This window comes from Octopus sinensis, linkage group LG17, assembly GCF_006345805.1.
Source record: "Octopus sinensis linkage group LG17, ASM634580v1, whole genome shotgun sequence".
NCBI classification, from domain to species: domain Eukaryota; kingdom Metazoa; phylum Mollusca; class Cephalopoda; order Octopoda; family Octopodidae; genus Octopus; species Octopus sinensis.
Window position 1 is genome coordinate 55240339 of NC_043013.1, and position 7500 is coordinate 55247838.

Consider the following 7500-nt stretch of genomic DNA (forward strand, 5'->3'; position numbering starts at 1 on the left):
GGGGAGGAGGAAGTAGAAGAAGAAGAAGTGAAGGGAGAAGAAGAAGAAGAAGAGGAGGAGAAAGAAGTGGAGGAGGAGGGGAAGGAGGGGGAAGAGAGGAGGGAGAAGAAGAAGAGAAGGAGGGGAGGAGTAGGAAGAAGAAGAAGAAGAAGAAGAAGAGGAAAAAGAAGAAGAGAAGGAGGAGGAGGAGAAGAAGCAGAAAAGGAGGGGGAGGAGGAAGAAGAAGAAGAGGAGGAGAAGAAGAAGAAGAAGAAGAGGAGGAGAAGAAGAAGAAGAAGAAGAGGAGAAGAAGAAGAAGAAGAGGAGGAGGGGGAGGAGGAAGTAGAAGAGGAAGTAGAAGAAGAAAAAGTAGAAGAGGAAGTAGAAGAAGAAAGAGTAGAAGAAGAGGAAGTAGAAAAAGAAGAAGAGGAAGGAGAAGAAGAAAAAGTAGAAGAAGAGGAAGTAGAAAAAGAAGAAGAGGAAGGAGAAGAAGAAGAAGAACAAGAAGAAGGAGAAGAAGAAGAAGAAGAAGAAGAAGAGAAAGAAGAAGAGGAGGAAGAAGAAGAAGAGGAAGTAGAAGAAGAGGAAGTAGAAGAGGAAGAAGAGGAAGGAGAAGAGGAAGGAGAAGAAGAGGAAGGAGAAGAAGGGGAAGAAGATGAAGAAGAGGAAGGAGAAGATGATGATGATGAGGAGTAGGAGGATGAGGAGGAGGGGAGGGGAGGAGGAGTATGTGCTCTCTGGACAAAATCATTACATTTTAGAAAGTTAGTATTAACCTGTTTGCAGTGACAGGAATATCTAAATATGAGTACGAGAGGGGGAAAAATATCTATTGATTTCAAATGAAGAAATATAGTTTGAAATGAGACTATTTTAGACGTGTGCAAATGCACCAACATGTGCACTCGTGTGCATGTGTATTTAATTTTTATTCTATATGTAGAAGAGAGAAGAGATGCTGATATTGCCTTTGGGAAATATTGACCAATTTCATAGAACTTACTCTCTGCAAATGATTGGAAAGGCAACAGATCCTAAAACCAGTTACTTACAGAAAAAGCAGCTCTTATGTCTAAGAAAACACATAAAAAGGATTAAATAAATTATAAAAATAGTAAAAAATAAAGACTATTGATTATTTTTCTTTACCAAAATGACCTTTAATTCCCTAATTTCATTTAAATTCCCTTCTTTCTTTGTAATTCCTTTATAAAACTCTGATATGATTACTTGTCAGATATTTCAAAAGATATCCTAGAAATTGGCTTTCTAAAATGATTAGCTCCTTCCTTCATTTGTTTGTTGATTTTAATTCCTCCCATTCTGCCCATCCACCCTCGTGTCAGTTAAGCAAGGAGTTATTCGAGGCAGGATATTCAACAGGATGCTCCTTCTCTCTCCCCAGCCTTGTTTTACTCTTTGGCAAATAACGGATTTATATATTCCACAGATCTTCAAAAGTGCAGAGCAACTGATCATTGCATCAACAAGGAATGTCCATATCACCATCCTAATTTAACATCCGTTTTCCATGCTGGCATGGGTTTGACAGGTCAACAAGAGCTGGCAAGCCAAGGAGTTACATCACGCTCCAGATGTCTGTTTTGGCCTGGTTTCTATGGCTTGAAGCCCTTCCTAATGCCAACCACTTTATGGAGGGTACTGGGTGCTTGTTATGTGGCACCAGCACAGGTGCTTTTTATGCGGCACCAACCTTTACATATTATATAATCATCATTTTGCTTAAGCAGTGACAAATATGAAATAATGACATTCATGCACATTAGCACACACACACACACACACACACACCAGACCTCTTGCAGTTTCCATCTATGAAATATACATAAAATGCATTTATTAGTCCAAAGAAGTAGAAACTAACCCAAAGTACCATAATGCATGTGTGTGTTATATTAAAACAGTGAGTCCAACAGAAGTTGCTTTTTCCATTCAAAGAACATGTCAGAAACTAACAAAGATGTTGCTACTCCTTATGTTCCCATTTACAGAGTGAAGTGCATTTGTATCTTATCTTAGCTAAGACTTATATGATCCGTACAGATAATTAATATTGCTGGAATGAAGGATTAATGATGGATGTAATAGACAAAGCAGTGCAATGTTAAATTAATTAGACAAACAGCAAACATTAGTCACAAACAAAAATAAAAATACATGATTGATAACATATTTTCAAAATAGTCAAAATCAAAATTCAAACAATAATGTCTCTAAACCAGTCTTGCTGATCTGGTTGTTAAGAAGTGTTAGCAATACACAGCTAAAAACACTTCACCATGAAGGTGAGACTGAGAAGGTCTAGAATGTTGATGATGGATTTTTGGAACTTTACCATCCCAAATAGAGTCCAAGGAATGAATACAAAAAGTGCCAAAACCATTCCAGCATGGTGGAACATGTTAAAATAGTGGTAGAAAAGGAGGCTGGAATATTACATCTATATCTGCCATTTGACTATTTTGTGCCTGTTAACTCTTCTCCTGGTGCTTTTCTTGCTCAACCAATACACTCTCATCTCTCTACCACACCATTTCCTATTCAATCGAACCTTACTAACCATGAAATGAAAGACAAACTACATCTGCTCATGCTCAGTTCCTACCTTCACCATCATTTGTATTTCCTGCCTCTTTTCTTTCGAACTGCCATTAGTGTCCTTTCTCCAGCACAATACTTGATTATAAAAGAATTGCATGGTCTCCTAAAATAAGTACCACTCAGTTATCATTGCCCTCTTAGCTACTCATCAGTCATGTCCTCTCTTACTATTCGACATTACCCTTCTGCATCTCAAGCTACCATTCCCTCTTTCATCATTCATTATTGACATCTACTGCACTTTTATCTCTGATCATTTCTGTCAACTTTATACACACTCTTCCCCATTACACTTCTATGAAAAACTGAAAATTCCTTTTATTCTTTACAACTGTTCAGCTCCTCACTTCAGAATTGAACTCCTGTGTGAGAACAATGTTTTCACAGCATTTTACCACCAAATTGTTCATCGTGGGTTTAACTCTAAAACCCAGAAAGCTGCAGTCTATGAAGGCGCAGCTTAGTTTCCATGAAAATCTATGAGAGTTGTGGTAAAACCTAAGAAGATTTTTACAAAGAATACAACGTGAAAGATGTAGTCTGTTTCATTGCTAAGGTTTGGGATAATGCAAAGCTATCAACACTAAAAAAATGGCTGGTACAAGTTGAGTTTGTTTTCATATCTGAGGATTTACCTGATGAAAATAGTGACATTGATTTTTATGAGATATGTGAAAGGAAAAAACAAGTTGTAAATGAGTTGTTCGTGAGTATGTCATGTGTTTTAGGGGTTTATTGCCAGTTGATACAGCAATTAGATTTAATGAAGAAAATCTGAGATGGATGTCAAGAAGAAACACCTGTTGTATATCGCTGTTTACACTCTGAAATTATTAACACAAGTTGTGAATTCTGATAAAAACAATGGTAGCAGAAAGAGTTAGTGTTGATGATTGAAATGTTAGCTTAAGTAATTAAAGTGGGTTGAGAGAGTAATTAACCCTTTTGTAACTAAATTTCTGTTGAAGTGCATTGTTTTGTTTCCATGAATGTTGGAAACAGTGAGTAATTTAGCAAAATAATATTGCCATTATTAAGGGGTGGTTTGAATATCAACAAGTCATCAAAAGCAAAAGAGAATACGAGACATTGCAAAAGAAAAAAACTTGCTAAGACAACAGTTTAAGTTCCCAACTGACAAAATGTAGAAGACCAAATTGTGATACTGAGGGATTAGAGTTCTAGTTTAAGGTAAGAAAAATACCTTTATGATACTAACCTGCGTAAGGCCACTCCCAGGTGTATGATATGAACTTCTCATTTGAAAGTGATATGAAATAAAAACCTTCTCTAAAATTTCATGTCATTGTATATACCAAGCACCAACTTTTATAATTACAAAGTTATAAATTCTTCATTACTTTTAAAATTAATTGAAACAGTGTATTTCAATAGAAATTTGGTAACAAAAGGGTTTAGGGAGTAAATTTTACTTGCAAATCTCAGAATTTAAAATATGTAATGCATGTTATGGTCATCTGGAAAACTATACCAGACAGACTGGATTACCATTATGCAAACAAACGATGGTATGCCAGCAAGAAATCAATTATGAAAATACTGGACAAATTCCGTTAAGTGAACATATAGCAATATGTGTAGTAATAAACTACCCAATTTTAAAGTATTCCTGATTTATAAATGCTCAGATCCAATATTAGAGCAACAATAAACCACTAAAGAAAATCAATTTATTAAGAAATATAAGCCATGCATAAATGTCTGATCATTAATCACTGTAAACAAAATGCAATGTTATAAGGAAGATGGTGATTAAAAGAAAAGTATCACAAACTATGGTTCTACAAGCATACTTGAAGAGTAAACTATTAATTCTTCATGAATAACTCAAAAAGCAGAAACCAGTAAGGGGAAACATTACGGGATGTAGCACAGGGGTAGATATATGTTTTGTGACTTTATATATCGAAAGAGACATAATTTTTTAAAACTTAGGCATTTTCATCTTCAAATGTTTATGTACATGAGTGTTAATGCATGTATGTATATGTGTATGTATGTGTATTATATATATGTATATATGTATGTGTATCTGTATATATATATATATATATATATATATATATAATATATATTATGTGTGTATATATGCATATATGTATAAATATATATAACATATACGCATATATATATATATATGTATATATATATATAATATATATTATATTATATATATATATATATATATATTTATATAATATATATATGTATTTTATGTATACATATATATATATATATGCATATCTATCTATGTACACACACACACATCAAGTGGTCACAGTGTTAGTGATACCAACACTCATCATCTGTTCCGAACACAATTCTCGAAGTAAATGTCTGAAGAGGATAAAGCTGCTACTTGTAATATGTTTGCCACATTTAACAGAGAGTTTCCTGAGAGGCAAATGAATTAAAAATTAAATATATGGAGCAGGAAGATGGAAGACATTCATTGATATGAACAGGGAAGGACGATAACTGAACAAGGTTTTGGTTTTGTACGCGATATTGTATGTGTCTGACTGTGTATACATATGTATGCAGGTGTATACATTTGCACATGTGTGTGTCAGTGTCCAAATGTGTGTGCATGTGGAAGTATGCACATATGTGCTTATGTGTTTGTGGATATGTTGGTATGCAAGTGCACACGTGTGTATACATGTATTTGTATGTATGAATGTACATATTCAGGTGCATATGCACAAACACAACTATATAAGCACATACAGAATACATGCATTCTTATGTAATTTGGTACACACACACACACACATGCAAGTATGTTTGTCTATGCAACTGTGCATGCATCTATACATGTATACATATATGTGTGCAAGACTGTTTGTCTGTCTCTCTGCATATATATATATATATATAATATATATATATATATATATACATACATACTAAGAAAAATATACAGGGTAGGAAAATTATAAAACATTTTCTACCAGTTACCTAGCATGTATAAAATAGTCAACAGACTATATTTTTCCTATAAAATTAGTATACATTTAAATACACCTCTTTTGTGTTTAAATGTACACTAATTTTATATGTAAAAAAAAAATATATATACTGTAACTTTTAACATGTGGATATGTAAAAATATGAGTTTGAACATATACATGCTTGAGCATGCAAGCTTGTAAGCATATGTTAGTGATATGTCTGTATATAAATGCATATATTTATGAGTGTGGGTGTAGGTGTGTCTTTGAGTGTACTTAACTTCCTAGGAAAAGATATTCTGTCTATTTGTCTGTCTATCTATCTATACACATACATACATATATTATATATATATATTATTTATATTTATATATATATATATAAATATATATATATTTATATTTATATATATATAAAAATATATTATATATATAAAATATATGTATGTATGTGTATAGATAGATACATACATATATTATATATATATATATATTTATATTTATATATATATATAAATATATATATATTTATATTTTATATATATATAATATATGTATGTATGTGTATAGATAGATAGACAGACAAATAGACAGAATATCTTTCAACACATGGATAGGTGAAAGTATGTGAGCTTCAAGGTTTGCATTTATGCACATGTTCTTGGTATACATGCTACATGCATGGTGCGTGTATGAATATACATGTGTATATGTGTGTGAGTGAGTATATATATATATATACATATATTCTATGCAAAGAAATAAGAGAAGCAACAGCTAAAGAGGAAAAACTTTGACAAATCCTACTTTCTCATTTCACTCGAGCTGTCCATGTGTTTCCATTTATTCCCCCTTCACACACACACACACACACAAACCTCATCTTCCTTCCTCGCAATCATTTCTCCATTTCAAAAATTCCTTGCATTCATCTTTTATTTGTTATTGAGGCATTCATTTCTCCCACCAACGAACCAGTGTATAACTTTCAAGGTTCCACACACACACACACACACACACACACACATTAAAATGGTGAGTGGTGGATGGTAGAATTGCCAAATATACAGTTAAAAGTGAGTTGTAGTATTTTGGTTTGGCTGAATAATCTGAGTTCAAATCCTGCTGTTGCCAAGATTATTTTTGTTGTTTCTTCTAGGATAATAAAATATATACCAACCAAGTAATTCTGCCAATCAAATCAGTTTTTACCATTGGCTGCAGAATATTGCTTAGCTGTACCTTTACCAACATCATCATCTTGATGTCCACTTTTCTGTACTTGTATGGGTCAGACAGGATTTATTGAGGCACATTCTCTACAGCTGGATGCCCTTCCTGTCACAAACCCTCACCTGTTTCGAATCCAGGTGAATATTTCACCACAGCCAGACATGATTTTGCAGAATATTGGAGATAAATGGCACTACTCCCCTACTCCTGTTATATACACAACTACACACACACACACAAGATGTTATGCCATGTTATACCTTACAACACCTATTCCAAAGTCTCATAGTTTTCTTTACTTGACAGATTCTCTTGTTTCCTTTGTTGTTCTGGTAGGAAGCATATTCTTAAAGATTACACCTTCTGTCCTTTCAAATGTATCTCTGTAGCAATCACAGCAGACAATTCTCACCTTTTCCAACAAACTTATCTTTCAGTCTCTTCACACACACGTATGTATGTGTGTGTGTGTGTGTGTGGAGAGATAGAAAGTAAGAGGGAGAGGGAGAGAGAGAGGATTTATGTAAAATAACAATGTACTTTTTCTTTATTTTTTCTTTCCCAAGTCTGTTCTGATTTCGTTTTCCATTCATCTCACTCATCTCACCATACAACACTGACTTGCTTTCTCCCCAGAAACACTCTCTGCTCCTTTCTTTGTAATCCTACTGCTCTCTCTCTCTCTCTCTCT

The 7500-nt window shown here is 33.7% G+C and overlaps 1 protein-coding gene across 5 annotated transcripts in view; it reads right to left on the minus strand.

Moving 5' to 3' along the window:
• LOC115220760 (thrombospondin type-1 domain-containing protein 7A) overlaps positions 1–7500 on the minus strand; it is a 1292425-nt gene that overhangs the window by 1277045 nt on the left and 7880 nt on the right. The window lies entirely within an intron of this gene.